At 44.7% G+C, this 13,794-nt stretch overlaps 1 pseudogene; it reads left to right on the top strand.

The window, feature by feature from the left end:
• The first annotated feature begins 7,082 nt into the window (after positions 1-7,082).
• On the top strand, positions 7,083-8,857 carry LOC101764274 (annotated as a pseudogene).
• The last annotated feature ends 4,937 nt before the right edge of the window (positions 8,858-13,794 follow it).

Here is a 13,794-nt window from a genome sequence, read left to right on the forward strand (position 1 = left end):
CTCTGCCTGTTGATGAGATAGATGTCGCTTTTTTTACAGTTGCGACCAGAGTCGCTGTCAATGATTGAGCTGGCTCAATGGTATAACTCCAGCTCTGCTTTTCCCGAACCTGTACAAGCACAACAAGAGGAGAAATGGGACCGTTGCAGTTGGCACAAACTAAGCTTTGTGGATCAGGCCATCAGGGACATCTCTGACGACCTCATTGTGGATCTCATTAGTCATTACTGATTATATCCAGCTTTAGGAATTGGTTTCCAGCCATCAACACACACAGCCCGACTCCATGACATGGACCAGAACAGCGACAGGAGAGTATTGAGCGAGATCGACATAACACCTGCAGTTCGAGGGCGGATTCGATCATCTCCTTCCCTAAGACAGTGTGCTAATTGGTGAGTGGATCATTTGGCAAGCAATCGGTGAGTGGATCAGCTGCCCTAGTCTAAACCCGTTATCCTCGCCGGACCAACAAGGTTTTCGTGGTGAGTTATTTTTCTCCATCCTTGTCTACCGACGCATTTAATCTTCCAACACCGACCCCTTCGTCCGTCCACATTGAAGCCAACAAAGTAAAAACATTAATCTAATCTAATTAATTTTGAAGTTTTTTTTTGTAAATTTTGCTAATATTTTGTCTTTGCTATGTGACAAAGAAACACATTTACCGAATTTTCATGCGTCTTCCTAGGTGGCTGGCTCGAGCTGTGCTGCCTGCCACCACTGAACTCTCTGTCGAAGTCTGATAGATGATCAGTCATTTGAAACAAATAAAAATATCTTGACCATCCAAAATTTATTTCGACAAAGAATAGAAATGGTTATAAAGATTCAGAAAAATGTTTGAAACAAAGAAAAAACAAATAAAAATAGAAATACAAATGAATGGTTCCAATTGTTACAAAAATAAAATTACGAAATGGAGAAATGATATAGCAGAGGTTTAGGAAAAAGAAAAAGAAAAGGAAACAAAAGAAACATGCGCTGTTGTCCTAAGATAAAGGAAAAATAATAACCGCATGTTTTGGAAAGAAAAGTATCTAAACGTGTATTCCTGTTAGAGCATGTTTAGGACAGGACAGCTCCACTCTACCAATCCACATGTCTACAATTTCATTTTAACAACTCCACAAAAATATGGAGCTGCTCAACTTATTTAGCTAACATGGTGACTCTAACTCTAAAAACAAGATATTTTTGAAGAAAATGTCTATGGTGCCCCTGTGCTGAGGGACCGACGTGTCGGTGTAAGCAATAATTGTTTATTGTGTCCTGGAGATTTCATATGAATACTGTTTAGGTGCATTTGTGAGTGATTTCTTTATTTGAATTATTTAGTGTTCTTTTAAAGTTGCCATCCACTAGGTACGGTTGGGAAACCCTTTTAACCCTGATTTCCCAACCAGCACTACCAAATCCGGACTAAAGATTCCTATCTTTAGTCCCGGTTCAAATAACAGCGACTAAAAATATCCTTTAGTCCCGGTTAGTAACCAACCAAGACTAAAGGGGCTGCCATGTAGCCGCATGCACGTGGCCTTCACGAAATGGTGAATGTGCTCACAGACGTAATATCCACATAAATTATTACCTTGTGCACAAACACTTTAGTGGAAAAAAATAAGTTATGAAATATTCGTATTATAGAATGTCTGACATGTACAAACTCCATACATACCGGAAAATTTGCATTGAATTCAAGTGTTTCTTTGAATTCACCACAATGAGTATTACATAATCATTTCCATGCACTGCGAATGAAAATAATGAATAGTACAGTGTTAGGTGAAAATTCAAGAAAGAAAATTTTGCATAGAGATAAAGGCTCAACATTATTACATGTTAAGAAGGTCTTGAATTTCTTGGTAGTATGTCTTTGGTTTCCCCAACGAATTCCACACCATAACCTTGCTTCTATCAATCATAACTATAAGAAGAATCTAGTAGAAACTGTGTACATAAATGTTCACATTAGAACAGACATTAGGTTAGGAAAGGAAAGTAGACGGTAGTGAGTTGTACGGCAGTAGTATGCCTTGTAATTCTGTTTCTCCAAGAAATTGTTACCCAACGTAGCCTTTGGATTGCCCCGTATCATCTTTTGGTTAATAAACGTTGGGTCAATGAAGCTAACGTTAAAGTCCCGGTTGATAAGCCAACGTTAAACCAACTGGGACTAAACAGTGAGCATTAGTCTCGGTTGGTAAGGGCCACCAGATTCCCTCCATAGGAACTATCCGTTACAACCAGGACTAAAGGGGGCTCTTTAATCCTGGTTGGTAGTTCCAACTAGGACTAATAAGCCTTGTCGATTCTGACCGTTAGACAAGAGACTAATGACTCATTAGTTTCGGGTCCATTTTCGTTAGAGATTTTTGTCGCTGGATGGAAGACCACTTCTTCAGTAGTGATTGGAGGCAAAATATAAGATAAAAGGCAGGTCATAAGAATGAAAAAAATGATGAATCCAAAAATTATTGCACATGCGTGTGCACCATAGCATTGCACGTTTTCAGACGCAGCCACCATGGCATCACAGATGGAATCGAGCATTGTCACACCCCGTCCTCCAAAGCCGCACCGCTCAGCTCTTCCGAGAGGCGGGCACGCGTACACATAGCACCCTGCTTACACTTTCGTCCTCGCTTCGTGTAAAAGGGTTAACCCGAAGGTACTATGGCTGGTTGACAAAGGCTTATAAGTTAGCTCCACCCTTGCTAAACTAGCAATGTGGTACTAAACATGCGCATCTACGCTAATGGGCCATACTGGGCCAACCAAATTAGGCCGGGTGTCATAAGCATCAGGACGTGGATAGCGGTGGCGCAGCTGACGAGACGATCCCTGGCTAGCCTGGCGGACATCCCATTGGCAACTGTGACACCATGGCCGTGCCGCAAGCCAGCGGTACGGAAAAGCTCATGGTATTGGTGGATAATTACCTCATAATTTCGCGACGACATTTGAATAGTTATTTAGAGCATTATTTTAGGAACTCCACAAAATTCTTGGAGTTGGTCTCTATATTCATGTTTTTTCTGAAGTTGGAGTTGGTGGAGATGTTTGGCTTGCAAGTTTAGAAGTGGAGCAGAAAAATATGGAGCGAAGCAATACCAAACAAACATTAGAACTTTACACCAACATTTGATTCAACATTTTTTAGAACATTCAAGATAACTAGATTCAACATTTCTAAAATATAGATTCAACATTTTGTAAAAAAAAATACTACATTCAACATTTTTTTTCCTGCCTACCTCAACATTTTCGACAAACTGGTTCACCATTTCTATGAACAAGGATCAACATTTCGGATTTTTTTTTTCGTCATCTTCTTCAACCTCTAGTATGGTCGGCGCATGGGACCGGTGGCGCGGAGGCCAGTACGCCAAGGCGCACGGGCAGTACACTATCGGAAACCTTAAATTTACCGAGTGTTTTTTTTTGCCGAGTATTTTTTTTCGAACACCCGGCAAACAAGCTCTTTGCCGAGTGCTGAGCTAAGAACACACGGCAAAAAAAGAACACTCGGCACACGAGGCACTTTGCCGAGTGTCAAAAAAACACTCGGCAAAGAGGGGGTTTGCCGAGTGCAAAAAAAAATACTGGGCAAAGAGTGGGGTTTACCGAGTGTTTTTTTGACATTCGGCAAAACAATAAATTTTTTTCCTCTTTCCACCTTGAAATTTTTTCTACTCCCCACATACAACATGTGGTACTCCATGTTAAAGTTTGGTATATTTTTAAATTTGTTTGCTATATTTATTTAATTAATTGCATTTCAAGAAATTTTTTGGTACAAGTCAAATTTGAACCGCAAGTGATTCAAATTATAGAATAAAATGAGTAGAAAAATGATATTCATGTTATTTGGCCCAATTTGAGACCTGACCCGTGAAATGAAAAGAAATTTCGAATATTTTTTTTCTCACGACCACGAACGTGTGGTAGTGGTATTTTTAAATTGTAAAAAAAACAAGCAAAGTCTGAAAATCATAAGATTTGTCATGATGTGATGATATCATACGTGGAGGCTGTGGAAAAAAATTGAGAAGGTTTTGCACATTTCGTATGATGTTTACAAACCGAAGTATCTCAGAAAAAGAATAGTAACGTTGAGAAGGATTCTATAAGATTGCGAGTTTTGATTTGACTACAAAACTTTTTGTATAGTCAATAGAGAATATATATTATTTCATGTGAATTTTTAGCAATTTTTGAAACTGTTGGATAAATTTTTAATTTTTTTTAAAATAGCTTTGCCGAGTGCCCTAGGTTAGACACTCGGCAAAGCAACCCTTTACCGAGTGTCCCACCTAGGACACTCGGTGATTTTTTTCCCCGCACCGCCCAGGACATATAGTCCCACCGGCCGGCTAGCACCCCACCCGGCCCCCTCGTCTTTGTCCGCCACCCCCACCCGGCCCCCACCTTCCTCTCCCTGTCACCGCCGCCCGGCGTCCGGCGCCAGCCCCCGCCGCCGCCCCTTCCCTCCCTCTCTTCCAGCCAGATCCGCGCCGTCCTTCCCCGGCTCCCTCCCCTCCGGCCGGATCCGGCCTTTCCTTCCCCGGCTCCCTCCCCTCCGGCCGGATTCGCGCCTCCTTCTTCCCCTCCGACGCGGATCTGGCGGCCCCCAACTCTCTCCCCTCCGGATCTGGGGTGGGCCAGGGGCAACGCGGGCCACGGAGCCATCCAGGAGCTCCGGGATGTGTCGGCGGTGGCTTCGGGTGGTGTCGACGGCGGGCTTCCCCCCACCTCCCCGGATTCCAGTAGCGGGGGGGGGGGGGGCGGGTGGCGTGGCGGCGACGCTCTTGGTGGATGGCGGCAGGCTTTGTGGCGTGGTGGCGGGAGGCAAGGGTGGCGGCTTGGTGGCAGCGGGGTTCATGGCCTGGCAGCGGGAGGCAAGGGTGGCGGCGGCCGACGGCAGTGGCGACGGCCGGCGGTGGCGCTAGCTTGTTTTTTTATTGTTTTTTTCAAAAAATCATTGCCGAATTCCCGACGATTGACACTCGGCAAATCCACTGTTTGCCGAGGGAAAGTTCGCCGAGTCCTGTTCGCTGAGTGTTACACTCGGCAAACGCTTTGCCGAGTGTTTTTGGACCTTCGCCGAGTGCTTGGGGCACTCGGCAAACTTTCTGTTTCCGGTAGTGGTAGCTCGGCGGCGCGGGCAGCCGGCGCGCCGACACGAGGCACACGTGCGGGGCTGGCTTGGTGGGAGCAGCAGGCCTCGCGCGCGCGGGTTGATGGAGGCGGCGAGAGGGCCGGTACCCCGCGGACTTTGGTAGGGCAGCGCGGGGCGTGCGGCAAGGCCGGTGCGCAGCGGCCGGTGAGCGCGGGGCGCGCGCTCGGGCTTAGTGGCGAGACCGGTGGTGGCGGGCATGGGGCGGTGCTAGGGTTAGGGGGTGGATTACATCTAACGGGACTACGGGAGATATTGTGGGCACGAATCTCAAAGGGGCAGTAAAATAGCTTCCGGAAGCTATATACGCTTCCCGTGCGATAGCGGTTGTCAAATTATTCCACATTAGCAGTGGCGCGATAAGTAACCTCGTCCACTGACCCGCAAGCACTTCCAGAGTCCCAGATCATATTGCTCATTTTTCAGTCTCCAGAAGGCCACTCCAAATCCAACTAGCAGCCGCGAGCATCTTGCACCCCCCCTGTTGGAGGTATGCCCTAGAGGCAATCATAGAGATGATGATATTCCATTTGTATCCATGATTTGTATATTGTGTTCATTGAATATCCATTAAAGGCTACTTGAATTGATTTGCAATTATGTGAATTGTATGTGAAACTCTTTTACTTGTATGATTATTCTAAAGTTGTCCCTAGTCGGAGTTCATGTGAGGACACACATGAATATTAGACTAGCACATGTATTAGTTGATGACTATGTTTCACAAGTCATGGACATGAAGATGTTGAACTAATAATGTGGACACATGTGGAGACATGTGTTAGGACTGACCCAACACGAGAAGTAGTTCTCTCTTTAAACAACATATACGCTTTGTCCTTAGACCTGAGATTGTCGCATGTATTCTAGATGTGGATCGACCTACTTAGGGGCTATCAAACGCTACGCCGTAACAGGTTAGTTATAAAGGTAGCTTTCGGGTTTGTCAAGAAGCATGCTATGAGACATGGTCAATCAAGAAGGGATTTGCCCCTCTCTGATTGAGAGTGATATCTCTGGGCCCCTCGAGTGATCGGATCCGAAAATGCATGGCCATGCTACGTACGGTTAAGAGTTAACCTACAAAGGGATTCCGAATCACAGGATCGAGAAAGAGCGGTCGGCTTGAAGCTAGACCAAATATCGTGAGGCAAAGGGAATAGCATGTATATTATGTTGTGATGGTTCGTCTGATATGATCTTCGTGTGCGTATAGGAGTTGGCACGTCTTGCTAGAGGCCGCTACCGACTATTGGGCCGAGTAGGAGTACTCGGGCCATGTCTATACGTATCCGAACCCAAAGGGTCGCACACTTAAGGGGCTGGAAGCCCAATTCGGATTTGATCCGAGTTGGATTAGGTTTAGGAGTACTAATGGGCCTCGGATCCAGAGGCCCATCAGGAACCCCTATAAATAGAGGGGTGGGGGCGCCCTAGGGTTTTACACCTTTTGGCTGAACACACTTGCCGCGCCTCCCACGCCCTCGCCTGTTGCAACTCGCGGATCTAGCAGTCCGGCTTGCGACGCTTCCTCCCTGCACGTGTGGATACCTTGGAGGTGTTGCGCCTGCAGCACTTGGACGAGCCATCGACGAGCCGCCGACGAGCCACGACGAGCCGACGACGAGCCGCGGCACCGGAGGCGATCTTGCTGTGCACGTGGACGAGATGCTGAGGAGCTGCTGGACGTGATCGACTACGTACGACTACGTTGATTGACTACGTACGACTACGTGATCGTCTTCACTGCACCGACGCATATCTACATCTTCCGCACCAGTAGTGCGTCGAGTGGTAATCCCGTGATCCTTATACGGCAGTTCTTCCTGGTTATACGCGGTAGAAATTTTGATTTACGCTAGCGTAGCCTATCTCGTATCCCAACACCCCCCCCCCCGCGGCCATGGCTGCCTCCACCTTCACCGTGCCCCGCATGAAGGTTGGCTCGCAGGGCCGGGGCTCGAGGTGTCCGCGCAGGGCCTCGGCTGCATGGGCATGTCCTCCTTCTACGGCCCGCCCAAGCCCGAGCCCGACATGATCGAGCTCATCCACCACGCCGTCGCCGCCGGGGTCACCTTCCTCTCGACACCTCCGGCCGACATGTATGGCCCGCACACCAACGAGCTCCTCATCGGCAAGGTCGCTTCATTCTTCGCTCGAACTTAACTTAAGACTTATTGTTTTCGTTTCTTAGGCCTTTTTCAGTGTGAACTGAAAGGTGTTTGATGTAACGTCGTTTCTGATTCTGGAGCAGGCGCTGCAAGGTGGAAAGCGGGAGAACGTGGAGCTGGCTACCAAGTTCGGCATCACCTTCAGCGACGGCAAGCCCACAATAATGGAGGAGGTCACAGTCAGTGCGTGGACTTCTCCATTATTTGATTTTCTTAGTTTAATTGCTGTGAGCGTGAGGTTGGAAGTAACCTAGGAAAATTCTAGCTTGACTGTGAGGGTGATGTTGGTTTGGTGGAGACAGGTTTGTTGAAGACGCACGGTACGTCCTTGTCTAGACTGAATGTGTGGTTAGAAAATAATAAGCCACGAACTGTTTCATAGAATTCGTGCTGCATGTAAGCCATGAACTATTTCTTTTAGATTATTGCTTTTTCTCTTCTCGCTGCTAGATTGGTGAACTCAAGAATCTAGTCGAAGAAGGAAAGATAAAATATATCGGGTTATCTGAAGCGTCCGCATCAACAATCAGAAGAGCTCATGCAGTCCATCCCATCACTGCAGTTCAGCTAGAGTGGTCGTTATGGACCAGAGATGCGGAAGAAGATGTAATTCCTACTTGCAGGTATTTGCGGATAGTCAAACAAAATAGTTATTCCATTAAAAGAAATAGAAAGCTCGATTTTTCTTTAAATTATGTCCTTTTGGTGATTATTTCAGAGAACTTGGAATTGGGATTGTGGCTTACAGTCCACTAGGCAGAGGGTTCTTTTCTAGTGGCGCCAAATTGTGGTTGACTCAATGTCCGAGGAGGATGTCCGCAAGATGAACTCGAACTGATATGATACCTAAGGAAAAAAGAAAACTGATTTTGCTTTACTAGCAAGTTAATTTATTGTTATCCATTGGTTTGACATTTCGATGATTTTGGAGACATTTCATGCATTTGTGTATGAACTATCCTACTTTGAAGCATGACCTTAATATGCACAGAACATATATACTAAACTTTTCCTCAATGTGCGTCGTCTTTACAATTTTTCCTTGATCTTAGAAACCTTTTTGGATCCTGCTCAACTGTATTTATAAAATCCATCTACTCCACCAAAAAGAATTAGAAATGTGATTAACTGATTCTTTCTAACGAGAATTTCATACTTCTGCAGCATCTGCCTCGATTTCAACCAGAGAATCTTGACAAGAATGCCCAAATCTTTGAGCGTGTCAACGCAATGGCAGCAAGAAAAGGATGCACCCCATCACAACTGGCATTGGCTAGCTTGGGTTCACCACCAGGGAAGCGATGTTTGCCCCATACCTGGCACCACGAAAATCGAGAATTTCAACCAGAACGTAGGAGCACTGGCTGTGAAGCTCACACCAGAGGAGATGGACAAACTTGAGTCGTATGCTGCTGCAGGTGAAGTCCAGGGTGAACGCTACCCTCAAAAACTGGCCACTTGGCAGGATTCCGAGACCCCACCATTGTCATCTTGGAAATCCGAGTAGCCAATTACTCCTGCGTATCTTCAACTGTGTAATCGAAGGTTAAAACCACTGGCGCGATGAATAAGCTTGTTTCGTATAGCTGTAATTTTGTTCAAAATCCCTAGTGCTAAGAATAAGATTGCGCACTGTATCATCAGTGTTTAACCTTGTAGTAAATTGAAATTTGTAATAGACAAAAGTATGTGCAACACCTCTGGTGTTAATCATGTGCATTAAGTGTTAATCTTAAGGATAACATGTCATTAGCATTTATCATGCATGCATAAATGCTTTCAACAATTGATGTTAGCACATGTGCTCTTAAGATGCTAGTTTTCTTTTAAAAACACTTTCTTGGAAGAGCTTATGCTAATTTTACTTTTAAATATAAAGAAAAAGCATAAACATGAAAAATATGAAATTTATGAACAAATATTGCTTGAGAAGTCAAATGAACCAAAATTGAATCATTAATAAGTTTGCAAGCTCAAATAAACTCAAATCTGAAATTCACAAGTTGTTTGAATCAAAATTCCGAAGTGTTGGAAATTGTTAGAGTAGCTATGTTTGAGCGAGGTTTAAAATTTATTTTACCTAAACACTCAACTTTTGACCAATACAAAACATGTAGTCCTCTCCATGTAGTTTCTTATGAATATGATCTTGATGTGTGAAATTGGAGTTTAATTGCTACAATTGATGGTCAAACCTCGGTCAAAACCTTGTTGTCACCCCAACTCTGAAAAAGTTCAGTTTTCCCCACGTTTTGGCCCAATTTTGGAGCTGCATAACTTTCAAACCAGACCAAATATCAAAATAATTTGAATAGAAGAAGGTCCTATGAACCATCTACAACTTTGGTTTTGGTCGGTCGTGAAGTTCCAATTTAAAATTTGAAGGAATTTTGATGCAAACTTGTTGACTTTCGGACCCTAATGCTGAACTGAATCAGACGAGCAGCTCGGTCATGGCCGACCGGGGCAGAGAAGCTCTGCCACGTGCTCACCCAATTCCTGGCCGACGACGCGCCTCCCCCAACCGGTGAGCAGCTCGTCCGGGATCTCGCTCGCCCTCGCCGCGCCCCTTCCCTTTAATCTGACGCGCCCTTCCCTACTCTCTCCCCCTCCATTCCTCTTCTTCTTCCCCGCAAGAACCAAGCCCCGAGTACCTCTGCTCGCCAGCGCAATACCCCAGCCACATGCCGTCGCAGCCCAATAGACGCCACCCACACCCCCTTCAACTCACTAGTCACCACCCCGATGCCATCCGAGGCCCGCCCAAGCTTCTCCCCGCCAGGGATTTTAATTTCTCCACCCGCCATTACTCCACTGCCTGGAGCTCCTCCGCCGGCAAAATCGGCTCCACTCCGACCACCTCCCTCCAATCCCTCGCACCCGAAGCTCCTCCACCTTCCCAGCTCCAGCCTCCGCCACTATCGTTTCGCGGTCACCCGTGGTCCTCCCGTCGCCGTCACGACCTCGCCGTGGAGCACCACCGTCACGGCCATCCCCAACGCAAGTCACACCTCAAATCGACACCCGGTGAGCCCCTACAGCTCGTGCTGGTCTCCTCCGCTCATTCCCTGTAGCGCCAGCATCGGAACACCACTGCTCCACTGCGGCCACCTCTCATTGCTGGCCGCCTAGGGTTGGGGGAACCACGTGAATGACCCCCTAGGATTATGCGCCTCGTCGCACTTGTCGTGTAGATACACTGCTACCAGAAAACCCCTTTAGCTACGCTAAATAGTAATGCACGCTAAGCATCTCTACGTTGGCATGAAATGATATTTTTTTTAACACGAATTGGAGAAGTGCCACGATGTTAGACATGCTTATAACGTTAATAGTTTTATAAAAATATTTTTTATCATACTATTCAAATTGTCTCAACGGAGTTACACACGCTTTAAAGCATTATTAGCCTTCTAGGCACGATATATAGCGTATCAACCAATTATCTATAATAATGTCAACCAATTATCTATAATAATATAAAGATGTTATTTGACATGATTCTAAAAACGTAACAATTGATATGGAGTTGGATATGCTTTGCAACCGTGAATAGCATTATATAGATATTTTTTATCACGCTATTCAAATCGTCTCAAAATGACTAGAGTTACACCCGCTTTGAAGCATCATTAGCCTTCCAAGCACGTTATAAAAGTGTATCCAACAATTGTTATAATAATGTATAAATGTTTTTGACATGATTCTAAAACCATATCGAAATCGAAATGATATAAAGTTAGAGATGCTTTCAACCATGAGAAACATGTAGATACTTCGCAAAGCATATCAAATAACCATCTATAGGGATGTAAATATGCTTTTTGATGTGAAATACATACATGTCGAAATGACACCCTCATTAAATATTAATATTAGCTGTGTCGGAATTTAATAATGGCAAAAATAATGCCCAGCAGCAGGAATCGAACCGTGACCTACAGGTTCAAAAAATCACTGCCGAGCCATCGCACTAGCATATCATGTTTATTACAGTGGTAACTAAAAATGGATATGTTAGTATCTGTCAGCGGAATAAGACCACAAGATACAACCCCACACAGCCGAGTCTTAAAACATGACATCGCCCGTGCCTCCTAGACACCGCCGCCGCCGCTGAGTCGTTCCCCAATCGACCAATGTTTGAGGACAAACTGTCTTACAGAGTTAGCACACACAGTATACCTCTCAAGTGTTTCTGTGCACGTGAGTCCTCAATTCTCAAAAGCACATATAGGAAGAACAATCTAAAAACCTGATACCAGTGGAAGAAATTATGAGGCAAGCACCTCCGCCCGAAAGGAACTATAATAATTCTCTAGATGCTATCTCCAATTCCTCTGCTACTATGTTCATTTCCTGCAATCCTGTATGTCTGAAACTTGGTGTACTCTGGTTTTCCCCTTGCTTATATGTCTGTATTAGCCTAACTTGGACCTGGTACATCTTCTCTAACTATTAGTCCTATGATTTATGCAGACAAGTTTGCTCTCTTTATTTTCCTCTGTGTATTATTGACTACTTAAAAAGCGATCCAAAGCCTAGTCTCTGAGCGCAATATATTTCAGCAATCTGAAGAAACTGTATAGTTGACATCATGCTATTATCCAATTTCTTTTCACTTACAGACTAACAGTTAAGGCCCAGTCATGATTGGTGCAAACATGGATAATAAGAACATATAAAAAGTAAGAACAATACCATCTCATCGATGCAGTGGTCGCAGTCTCCATCTATCTCGTTATCCGACGCTGAGTCGGAATCGGTGTCGGAGTCGGAGTAGGAGTTGGAGTTGGAGTTGTAGTTGTAGTCGGAGTCAAGGATGATCATCTCGCTGATGCAGGCCGCCGGCTTGGCCTCCTCAATGATAACAACATCAGAGTCAGAGTCGGCTATCGTCCTGGCGAGGGTTCGCCGAGGATGGCCCCTTGGTGGACAACCCCTTCGCTACCGCCTGCGTGTACGCACCGAGGAAGAACTAGGGCGGCCCCCTCCTCCCCTGGTGATAGGCTTCGACGGAGACACTCCTCCCCTTTGGATGCACTTCGACAACGGCATTCCCTTGCGTCACGCAGGTACGTCATCCCGTCGTCCGCTCACCGGCCCGGCCGTTCGGATCTAGGATTTTGGGGGAAGCGGGGAAAGGGAGTACTTGGAAGGGAGGAAGAGGTCGTCGACTTGTTTCTGAGGAGTCGGACGAGGGGATGCAGCTGAGGAGGCGGACGAGATGTGCGGCCAGGTGCGAGTAACTTGAACTCTTGGAGGCTTACATTTCGTCCAACAAAAGCTTATAATTTCGATCAGCAGCTATTGAAACTGCGTGTTAGCTCAATGGTTTGTCTATTGCTTTGGCCGCGGTTCGATTCTGGTGATACATAAAAAAATTTGACACTTTTTATTTAACTAATTTTTTGCCGGTTTTTTATTTTCCTTTTTTTTTGGCAAACCAACAATATACAATTCCAATATATATTTTCCTCAAATGCTAATACAATGTGCAAAAGTTAATGCTATAGGTTTCAATCACAAATACAAACATAAGTGTATTATTAGCTTGGTACATGACAATCCTATATGGTTTCATCCCCCAATGGTTATAAACATTAGGTGATATACAATATAAAGGTCTATATGGTTTCATCCTGTCCCACAATGGTGATAAACATTATGTGATATAAGATCTATATGGTTTCATCATCTAAAGAAAAGCATCTATGTCACAGGTTTAAATGATGATCAGTCGAGTTTTCATTTATCTTTCGTTGTACTCTTCTTCCGAAATAGTTTGTTGCTGCTAATATTACGTCATCTTCTTCCAAATGAGTATGAATACTACAATCTCTTTACGTTGACCTTTCATTTTCTTGCTATGCACCTTTTTCATCAAGTCATGTAGCTCTAACTTAGTTTGTTAATCGGAGGACCATTGCTAATAACGAGTCCAAATTGTAGCGCGTCTCTTGTTCTATTAATGTATACTTCTCATCTTCTTCTTCCGATAAGGATGAATATGATAATCGCATTATGTTAATAAGGTCGCATTAATGTATACGTCTCTTGCAGTGGCCAGGAGCCTGGACGTGGCAAGACCAACCATCAGGTACTGATTAGATCGAATTTGTTTTTTCTCCTGCGTGCAGCCACTTGATTAGTTTGGTAATTAGGGGTAATCTCGCTGGTAGGATGTGTGATTCGTGAGAGGTTTGGCATTTATTTTACAGCCTTGTATATTCCATCTGACCAAGTTGAGTGATAGATGGTTTTAGATAATTTCAGTTTCTTTCCATTTAGTCCTTAAACACTGAATTTGGTAGAACAGTTCAGGAGATGTGTGATTGGATATTCTTCTTTGGAGTATTCAATTTCAAATGAATGCTAGTACTAGTTGGGTCATGTTTCCTACTTTGATGTAATTTAATAGTTTTGGCTTTGACATCTGAAATC

The sequence above is a fragment of the Setaria italica genome, chromosome VII (genome assembly GCF_000263155.2).
Source record: "Setaria italica strain Yugu1 chromosome VII, Setaria_italica_v2.0, whole genome shotgun sequence".
NCBI lineage: Eukaryota > Viridiplantae > Streptophyta > Magnoliopsida > Poales > Poaceae > Setaria > Setaria italica.